Raw genomic sequence first — 11,600 nt, forward strand, 5'->3', positions numbered from 1 at the left:
CTACTGTATAACTCAGAATATAAGCACAAGTTGGCAAACCAATTAATGCAGTGACAGTGAGCCTATGGAGCTGATTATGGGTCTGAGTGGTGTTCCTTCTTTGTGTATCTTGGGGAGGCCATAGAGTTTGGGGCATCTGGAAAATTTCTCTCTGGGGATGATTCTTTGCTGGATCTTTTCACTGATGGGAGAGGCTTTTATTTTGGATTTGGTGGTTTTTTCCAGGTAAGTGGTTGGGTCTGTATTTAGATGTTTGTAAGCGGGGTCTTAGAGTAGGTTGGATAGTTTGGCTTGGAAATCCGACGTGTTCATCACCACTGTGGTATTACCTTTGTCTTCTGGGTGAATGATTATGTTGTTGTCTTTCCTCAGGTTGGTGAGTGCTATTTCTTCTTGTTGCTGTAAGTTGCTTCTGGGTGGATTGCTGGAGCAAAGGATGTTGCTGACTGCAAGTCTGATTTTATTGGCTTCATCTGGGTTGATTTTGGTGAGTGTAGCTTCAACTCCGCATATGATGTCTTCAGTGAGGATGCGTTTAGGGGCAACTACAAATTTGAATAATCTGGAAAGGACATTGGTTTCAGCTGTGATGAGAGTTCTGTCTGATATGTTGTGTACTGTTTGCTTCATGAGTTGCTGTGAAGGAGGATTGGGCTTCTGTTGTTTTTCTAGTCTGTGGAGTTTGTTGGTGTGTTTGTCTGTCTTGTAGGAGGTTTCTGTTTCGCCTCTCCAGAGGGCTAGTTGTCTGGATTTGTCCCAGAGTGCTGGGTAGAGTCTGAAGAGCCACCATCTTATGTGACCTCACATTCCTACGCAACTGCTGAGACAAAAGCCTGATCCCCACATGCTTCCAACTAAAATTCCATTCAAAAACCTCAGCCACCAAAAGGATCCTGAAAAGAACTGAATTCGCCCTAATCAGAAATGAACTCCACAGGAAAAGATTCCTACTAGACCAAACCAACCGAGACCTATTCACTCTTCACCTCAAACTCAGCACAAAATCTTTCCAGCACTCTGGGACAAATCCAAACAACTAGCCCTCTGGAGAGCCAAAACAGAAACCTCCTACAAGACAGAGAAAAACACACCAACAAGCTCCATAGACTAGAAAAACAACAGAAGCCCAGGAGTTGTTTTAAGCCTGGCTAATGTGAAACTAACCTTTAGATGATCCTAACACAGTGATTCTCAACCTTCCCAATGCGGCAATCCTTTAATACAGGTCCTCTTTTTGTGGTGACCCCCAAACATAGAGGAGCGGTGTCTCAGTTCCTAAGACCATCGAAAATAAGTGTTTTCCATGGTCTTAGGTGACCCCTGTGAAAGGGCCATTCGACCCCCAAAGGGGTCCTGACCCACAGGTTGAGAACCTCTTCCCTAATTGATAACTGCAACTGTTTTGGAAGAAAACTTAAAAGATTCATATTTGGGTGGATTTTTTCAAATATTGCGATTAGTTAAGGCCTGTGGGCCTGAGTATAAATTACAGGGATTTGCCTGTCATTTCATAGTTCCAGTTTTGTGTCAATAAATGCTGACCTGTTCTTGCCTACTGCAGCCCACTACCCCACTACACAATAGGTGTCATCCTGCTAAACACCACCAAAAGCAGAATGTTTTACCTTTGACCAACTATCCTTCAAAGGCTGTGCCACCCCAAATCACCATCCTATTGTCTTCTACTGACATGGAGATGCTTTCCCATGATTTATTACATCTATGATGCCAAACTACCCCACCCAACCTGAGCAACATATCTCTCACAAATCCAGACTTTAAACTTTTTACAGATCAAGAAATACTTATTATGAAAATGTTTTTAAGTAAAATGATTTAACTAAATGATTTTGATTTCTATTTCTAAGCAAGGTGGTTATTAAGCGAGTCACTGTAGTTGTCGGGTTAATCATACAGTCATTAATCAAATGTAACTTCTGCCATTGACTTTGCTTGCAAAGATCACACATAGTGAACATGTGATGCTGGAATGCTGCAATAATCATAAATACATGACACTTACCAAGCACCCAAATTTTGATCTCAGGATCCCAATGACACTGAGCTTGACTTAAGTGTGAAGAACAGTTGTAACTCACTTTTTCAACTTCGAACAGTCACTAAACCAACAGTTGAAAATCTATGCTATCTGTATAACATTTATATTTTCAACTCCAGTTTAGAACCAATAAAATATTTTTTGAGTTTAAAAATAGAAAGAGTATTCCTAAATTAGGAATGGAAAATGGGAGTAGTGGCCCAGGTATCTCACTATTTTTTCAGCATGATTTATCATCCTTAGAGGGGAAAGTAGATCCTTTTGTATTTGCTTTATTTTTCTTCTTCTACCTTTCAAATAGAACATTGTGAGATATATTACTAAATAATCATAGTAATAGTGTACTGAAATATAATGATTGTTCCTCTTTATGCAGGTCAGGCCAGATTAGGCCAGTTTTCATTCATGAGAAACAGTATTGATGGATTGATTTCTCTGTCTCTCCTTGTCTCCCTTTCTCTTGTTTTTATCTGATCATCAATTCCCTGTTCCTTTTGAATATAAGCTTTCCTGACTATCCTATTAATGTATTTCAATAAAAATTGCTTTAAATAAATGCTTCCAAAGTTATCTCCAAATATTACAAGATTACAATATCAAGGGACAGTTTGCTACCTAAGGGAAAATATAAAGAAGTATTTTACAGATAATATTTCATTTCTGCAGAAGTGCTTCCTATTGGACAACTAAAAGAGTCAATATAGATTCAATAAGGAAGGTACAAAGGAACATTTCTAGACATGAACTTCAAAGGAAATTGTTCTGGTGAGTTAAAATATTTTGAGAAAAATCACACATTTATTCTGGTCAGATTTAAGTAGTAGCCAATTCACACTGTGACAAACAACATTTTAATTTTTTTTCTTCTGAATTGGTTGGAGAATAAATGCCATCTCTATGACCCCTTTAAGCAATGATCTATGAGGGCCATAAAACTTTTGAAAAATTAATTTAATTCAATAAGCATGGGGAAAAATATTGTGCAAAACTAAGAATGCATCTGCGGTGTGATCTCTATTTCCAAACATTTCTCTCTCTCCACTAATCCCCTATGAGCATTGATAATCTCAAAATTCTAACTACATCATGGTTCTTAAAGCATGCCATAATTCTCCAGTTATCTGCTACACTGATTTTCTTTCTATCTCTCCAGTTTTAAGTATCTTGGTGAAACTGCTGAAATGACTTGTTTTCTCCAGATGCAGCAAACATGACAAATCATCCTCCTATTTCTAAATTCATATTGCTCAGATTTGAAGATGTCAAAAACTTACTATTAGATGGGATAATGAATAGGCACACACAGGCTTAACAGTAACAACAGCTCTTTATTCAGTACAACAAGTGAGAACAATCCAGCAAAGGTTGAGTCTGACAGCAGCCCTTTTATAGGGAGTTATCACACCCTTCGACCAATAGGATTAAACCTCTGTTTCTGCCGGAACAGAGGTTCTTGGTGGAAACCACTGAAGTTAAAGCAAGTATCTAAGTACCCCTTCACTCTTGGATGGAACAATCCTGCTTGTTACATAGTCACGCAGGTAAGCGGGCTTTTGGGTAGCTCTGCCTGACCTGCGCAGTTCAGTAGGAAGGGTTTCCTTGAACTGGTCAGACTGCTCTGCGGCAGACAAGGTCCTGTAGTAAAATGCAATGGGGGCTTCAGTTCCATTGGGCATGCGGTGGCTGAGAACAGCGCTGATGCTGAATGGGGAAGCGTCACAGGTAAGCACTAACAGCAGGGTATGGCTGTATTGTACCTTGAAGGAGTCTGCCAACAGGAGTTGTTTTACCACAGCAAATGCGGCTGTCTCGGCTCTGCCCCAGGACCACTTCATGTTCTTAGCCAGGAGACAGCATAAGGGCTCAGCAACAGTGGCTTTCTCTTTAAGGAAGACGCTGTCAAATTAAGGAGCTCGAGGAATGCCTGCAGCTCGGTTTGATTGTGAGGTGTGGGGGCGTCCTGAATTGCTTTGATTTTTTGTGAGGTTGGGTGAATCCCAGAGCCATCGATTAGATACCCTAAGAATTCAACCCTTGGCACATTAATTTGGCATTTCTCTCTCTCTTTTTTTTTTTTTTGGATGAGAACTTTGTATCTAATTCGAGCCAAAACTGTTCGCACACATTTTAAAAGTTGTGCCTCATTTGCAGCCGATACCAAGATGTTGTTGAAATAGGGGACGACTCCTGGAATCACCTGCAAAAGCCATTCCATGACGCTTTGGAACAGTCCTGGGGCGAATTGTAGGCGGTGACATTTGAATGCACCCCTGTGCATCACAATGGTTTTGGCCTCTGCCATAGCACCATCTACAGGCAATTGTTGGTATGCCTGAGCCATGTCCAATTTTGCAAAAAAATTTCTGGGGCCTAATGAATGAAGGAGGTGTTATACAATGGGTACAGGGTAGGTGCTTTATTGTAGTGCTTTATTTATTGTGCACGTGTAGTCCGTGCAAATGCAGACAGACCCATCAAATTTGACAGGTTTCACTATAGGGGTCTCTCAGCGTGCATGTTCGACTGGCTCAGGACTACCTCTAACCATTTCGAGTAGGCGTCCACAACTACGAGAAATGTCTGGCCATGAACTGGGCCAGCAAAGTCAATGTGCACCCTAGACCATGGTGCTTGAGGTCACTCCCACTCCTTAGTGGGTGCCTCTGGGGAGCTGGTCTAGACTCCTGACACGGTATGCAGGTGGCCACCCATTCTTCATTTTCCCTGTCCATGTTAGGCCACCACACGCAACTCCTAGCCAAAGATTTCAACCTGACAATTCCAGGATGCCCTATGTATAATACCTCTAATACTGCAATGTGCAGTTTGGGTGGAACAACAACCCAGTGCCCCCCACAGTAAACAGCCATTTACAACCGGTAACTCATCATGTTTGGCAAAATATATTTTGAAATCAGCCCCAACAGGCCCCTTGGCCCATCTTCTCCACACCCAGTTCAAACATTTTTGATGGTGGAGTCCTTTGCAGAGTGATGGGCAATGTGACTGGATGAGACAAGACCAGTCTCAAGGCAGTCAATGAGGAGGACTGGCATCTCGAGGGTAGGGTCAGTGAGAAGTTCAGGCAGCAAGCAGTGGCAGAGAGCGTCAGCATGCCCCAAAATGGAGCCTGGTCAGTGAATGAGACGATAGGAGTAGGCAGATAGGCATATGGTCCATCTGGTCATGTGGGGTGATAATGACACTGGGGTAGGTCGGTCCCCAGTCAGTAAGCCCAACAACGGCTTGTGGCCCATAACCAGTTCAAAGGCCTGGCTGTATAGATACTCATGGAACCTCTTTATTCTGGCCACTGAAGCCAAAGCCCCATGGTCCAGCTGGCTGTAGTTCTGCTCTGTGGCAGACAAGGTCCTGGAGTAAAATGCAATAGGTGCTTCAGTTCCATTTGGCATGCAGTGGCTGAGGATGGCGCCAACGCCAAACGGGGAAGCATCGCAGGTAAGCACCAACAGCAGGGTCTGGCTGTATTGTACCAGGAAGGAGTCTGCCAATAGGAGTCATTTTACCGCAGCAAATGCGACTGCCTCAGCTCTGCCCAAGGACCACTTCGAGTTCTTTACCAGGAGACAGTGTAAGGGCTCAGCAACGATGGCTTTCTGTTTAAGAAAAACACTGTCAAAATTAAGGAGCCCGAGGAACGCCTGCAGCTCGGTTTGATTGCGAGGTGTGGGGGCTTCTTGAATTTCTTTGATTTTTTGTGTGGTTGGGTGAATCCCAGAGCTGTCAATGAGGTACCCTAAGAATTCAACCCTTGGCACGTTAATTTGGCATTTTTCTTTTTTGAGGCTGAGACCTTTGTCTCTAATTCGAGCCAAAACTGTTCATACACGTTTTAAAAGTTGTGCCTCGTTTGCAGCTGATACCAAGATGTTGTCGAAATAGGGAATGACTCCTGGAATCCCCTGCAAAAGCCGTTCCATGACACTTTGGAACAGTCCTGGGGTGATAGTAACGCAGGCGGTGACATTTGAATGCACCCCTGTGCATCACAATGGTTTTAGCCTCCGCTATAATAAATAAATTAATAATAAATTTGGATTTATTAGCCGCTCCCTTTCCAAGTAGGACTCGGGGCGGCGTACAATGGAGCATAAACAACAACACCAAACGTACATACATATACAACACCTATACATACACGTATACATACACGGAGGAGGAAACAAATTGCATCAATAGACAGTTAAGGTCAGCTTTAAAATACCCCAATTGTAAAAACCCAAAAAATTAATATTTACGGACAGTTTAAAAACAGTTTGGAGGAATGGGAAGATTACGATTGCGATTGAGCCAGGCCGGATAATTGAAAGAGGTGGGTCTTCAGCTGTACACGGAAGGAGCGGAGGTCGGAAGTAATCCTGATGTCGCGGGGGAGGTCATTCCACAGGGCTGGGCCCATCACAGAGAAGGCTCTGCTCCTGGGTGTCGCCCCCCGACACTGTTTGGCGGACGGCACCCGGAGAAGTCCCTCTCTGTGTGCGCGAATTGGTCGTAGGGATGTGTGGGGCAGGATGCGATCCTGCATATAACTAGGCCCTGTGCCATGGAGCGCTTTAAAGATCATAATCAAAACCTTGAAACGCACTCGGTAGACCACAGGCAGCCAGTGCAGCTCGCGCAGGAGAGGTGTTACAGGGGAGTATCTAGTCCTCCCCATAATCACCCGCGCGGCCGCGTTCTGGACCAGCTGTAGTCTCCGAGTGCATCTCAAGGGAAGCCCCATGTAGAGAGCATTGCAGTAATCCAGGCGAGACGTCACTAGCGCATGGGTGACTGTGCGTAGGGCATCCCGGTCCAATAAGGGGCGCAATTGGCGCATCAGGCGGACCTGATGGAACGCCCCCCTTGCCACGGCTGTTACATGGTTGTCCATGGACAGCCGGGCATCCAGGAGGACGCCCAAATTGCGCACCTGTTCCATGGGGGCTAGTTGGACGCCCCCGATGGCCAGAGATGGAAGCACCTGGTTGAACCGGGAGGCCGGAAGCCACAGCCACTCCGTCTTGGAAGGGTTGAGTTTTAGTCGGTTGCCATCCATCCAGACCCGTACGGCCTCCAGACACCGGGACATCATTTCGACGGCCTCATTGGGGTGGTTCGGAGTGGAAATGTATAGCTGAGTGTCATCAGCATACAGATGATATCCCACTCCAAAACCACGGATGATCTCGCCCAACGGTTTCATATATGTGTTGAACAGGAGAGGCGAGAGTACCGATCCCTGTGGCACTCCACATGTGAGTGGCCTCCGGGTCGAACTCTGCTCCCCTGTCAACACACGTTGCGTCCGACCAGAGAGGTAGGAGCCAAACCACCGTAAAACGGTGCCCCTGACTCCCAGCCCCTCTAGCCGGTGCAACAGGATACCATGGTCGATGGTATCGAACGCCGCCGAGAGATCTAATAGGACCAGGATAGAGGAACAACCCCTATCTCTGGCCCTCCAGAGATCATCAACCAATGCGACCAAGGCCGTCTCCGTGCTGTGCCCGGGTCGGAAGCCGGACTGGCGCGGGTCTAGATAATCATTTTCCTCCAGGTGACGTGGGAACTGCTGTGCTACCACACTCTCTACAACCTTCGCTAAAAAAGGAAGGTTGGAGACTGGACGATAATTGACTAGGTCCGTTGGGTCCAGGGAAGGCTTCTTGAGCAGGGGCCTCACCACCGCCTCTTTCAAGGCGGCCGGTAGAGACCCCTCACCCAACGAGGCGTTCACCAGGCCCAGGAGCCAGTCGCGCGTAACCTCCCAGGATGCCAGTACAAGCCAGGAGGGACACGGGTCCAATAAACATGTGGTGGGTCGCAGACGTCCACGCAACCTGTCCAAATCCTCGATGGCAACCGAGTCAAACTCCTCCCAAAGCGGTCCCTCAAGACTCGCAGCGGGCGTCTCTACTGAACCACTGAAAGGGGTCCATCCCATCCGGATTTGAGCGACTTTGTCCTGTAGATAATTCCCAAACTCCTCTGCTCTGCCCTGTAGTGGGGCTTCCCGTGGTCTCTCAAACAAGAGAGAACGGGTCACCCGAAACAGGGCGGCAGGGCGGTTATCTGCAGACGCAATAAGAGCGGCGCAATGTTGACATTTGGCCGCTCTTAATGCCACAAGGTACGTCTTCAAATAGGCTCGTGCCTGTGCTCGGTCAAATTCGGAGCGGGAGGATCTCCAACGACCATCTACAGGCAATTGTTATAGCACCATCTACAGGCAATTGTTGGTATGCCTGAGCCATGTCCAATTTTGCAAAACATTTTCTGGAGCCTAATGAATGAAGGAGGTGTTGTACAATGGGTAAAGGGTAGTAGCTTTGGTGTAGCACTTTATTTATTGTGCACTTGTAGTCCGCACTGATGCGGACAGACCCATCAGATTTGACAGGAGACCCCTATAGTTTTATTGACCGGCTCTAGGATTCCCTGGCCTATGAGCTTGTCAATTTCCCTGTCAATTTTGGACCAGAGAGCAAAAGGTACTCTCTTGGGTTTTAGCCTTATTGGGGCTATGTTGGGGTCCAAACTAAAGAAATTGGAGTCCTCACATACTTACCCAGACTGGTCCTCGAACTCCTTAAAGATGGCTTCATCTTCAATTCGTAGTATGCTGTGGCCTTGCGGAACACCACAACATACTCATTAATTGACTCACCCTCTTTCTGGTTTCTGATGTTAAACTCTTGCTGGCAAACGTGCTTGGACAGCTTGGGCGCATAGTGGGTCCTCAGCGTCTTCTGGAGCACAGACCAAGCGACTGATTGTATCAATGTTGGCTCAGAAAGGTCTTTCGCTGTCGAACACTTCCCGGCCACAGTATCCAAGGAACATGTTCTTCTTGTGGCCTTCAGAAACGTCCATGAGGTCATTTGCCTTGAGGGAGCAGTCAAATCATAGCATGTATGAGTCCCAGTGCTTGGTGATTAGGTCATATGGAGTCGGTGGGGTGTGCATGGCCATTTTGTGTTCAGAGGGCGTTTTGAGTTTGCCACTCAAAAATGGCTGCTCGAAAACCTCGTTGAGCTCTGGGCTGCATACACTTGCTGGATTCTTCGCTCTTTTTTGGTTAGTCTAGGTGCCTTCCAATCCCAATCTCATTGCCAGTGTTAGATTGGGTAATGGATAGGCACACACAGGCTTAACGGTAACAACAGCTCTTTATTATAACACAACAAGTGAGAACAATCCAACAAAGGTTGAGTCTGACAGCAGCCCTTTTATAGGGAGCTGTCAGACCCTTCGACCAATAGGATTAAACCTCTGTTCCCACTGGAAGAGAGGACCTTGGTAGAATAGGTAGAGAGGACAACCTGAAGCTAGAGCAAGTATCTAACACTTACAAGTACTTCTCTTCTCATTATTCTTAGTGATTTGTATGGTAATTTTGATTGGAAACTTCCTCATTATCATACTGGTTGTGACTAATGTACATTTTCCTAGCAAACCTGGCTTTTATGGAAGCCTGCTGCAGCTCAACAGTTATATCTAAAATGTTAAAAGGAGATAATTGTATACTTTAAATCCTGTTTCATGCAATTTCTTATATATGCCTGTCTAGGAGCTGCAAAATGCTATCTGCTAGCAATGATGACTTATGACAGATACCTACATGCAAGCCACTCCACTATGTCACTCTCATGAATTGCAAGATAAGAAAGTATAAGTAAGTACAATCTGTATTGTCATTGTACTTAAACACAACGAAATTGGTTTTAACCTCACTGGTGCAAAATTATAACAGAAATGAAAAAAGAAAGAAAGAGAAAAAAACTAGTGTGTGCATGGAGTGATTGTGGTTGCATTTAAAAGTCTGGCAGCCCAAGGATAGAAACTATCTTTAAACCTGTTTGTTCGGCTGGCTACACTTTGATGTCTTCTGCCTGATGATAGAAGAGCAAAGAGACACTGACCAGGGTGTGAATCATCTCTGAGTAACTTTCTTACTCTGCTGAGAAAGTTGAATTTCTACTTAGCATCTGTGTCTTGGTCAACTGATTTGATGGTGAGCACAACCTTAACTTGGAATATGATATTATCTTTTTCGGCCACATTGAGATTGATCACTTTTTTGTTATGTTCTTTGTGACATAAGAGAAATCTCCTGCAGTGACACCTACTTCACTGAGCTATTTTCATTTGTATTTACCTTTATACTTATTCCGCCTCCATTTGTTCTCATTGTGACCTCTTACATTTCCATTCTTGTTACTATCCTGAGAATGGCATTTGTTACTGGAAGGTGAAACACTTTCTCCAATTGTTCTTCTCATCTCATAGTGGTTGGCTTGTATTATGGACCACTGATGCTTGTCTATCTTCTCCCAAGAAGTTAACACATGTAAAAAAATTCTTCTCTCTTCTATACAGCTTTGAGTCCCATGATTAATCCTCTTATATACAATCTTAGAAATAGTGAAGTAAAGGATGCCTTGAGAAATGGGTTGGAAAGACTTTTACTGTACATCACACATCATAATGCCAATTATTAGCTAATTGGAGAGATACATAGAAATAAATATCTTTCTCTTGTTTTTAATGAATCGTTTTTTTGTTTTTTTTTTTGTTTTTTTGACATTGGTTTCAGAAGAATATAAGATTTGGAAGGTGATCCTATTAGGACATATTGTTATTTGATGTTTATAGCTGCTTATATTCATACACAAATAATAGATCTCTGTCTAGATCTAAAATGCATTTTATTATTTTGTCCTCCCTCTACTTCTTGAAGTACGAAATAATATAATTGGCTTGCATATGTGCTATAAATTAATATGCAAGTATTTGTCTATCTCAATATTTATTACTATTTTTTATAAAAATTGTTCAATGGTATTACCTTTATCATTGTTGAGATATGTGTCTATCATTTAGTATGACTAAATAATAATAATTGAATACACAAACAAGCTTCTATGGACACAGAAAAATGGATAGATTGATGGGGAGATATGGGGAGGTAGAGAGAGAAAAAGAGGGAGAGATTGCAAGTGCATTTTTCCAATGGATATTATTTTCTGTTGTCCAATCTGCATAAAAATGAATTACTGTTATACTTCAGGGAACCTCTAAGTCAGTGATGGTGAACATTTTCAGCACTGAATGCCAAAAAGTTCACACACAAACATCACACACAAACATGTGTGCCCTCTTCAGGGCTGGGCACCAGAAAATCCAAACTTTTAGATTCTAGCGTGTATATGCACCTGACAATCAGCTGGCTGGCATGTATGCACAGTTTTCAACACTGCTGTGCACACAAAGGGATCAAGCTCCAGAAAAGCCAAACTTCTTGGTTCTGGCACGCATGCACACGTGACAATCAGCTAGCTGGCGCACATACACACATCGGTTTTTGGAACTGCTGCCCACATGAAGGACAGCTGATTGTTGCATGCCAGAAACCCAGAAGACAAACAGGCAAGGCCGCGTGTGCTGGGCAACATGGTTTCCTGTGCCACTTTGAGAACCTGTGCCATAGGTTCGCCGTCATGTCTCTAAGTAGTAGAAGTAGTTAGACCAATAAATA

Source organism: Natrix helvetica (genome assembly GCF_964273705.1).
Source record: "Natrix helvetica genome assembly, chromosome: Z".
NCBI lineage: Eukaryota > Metazoa > Chordata > Lepidosauria > Squamata > Natricidae > Natrix > Natrix helvetica.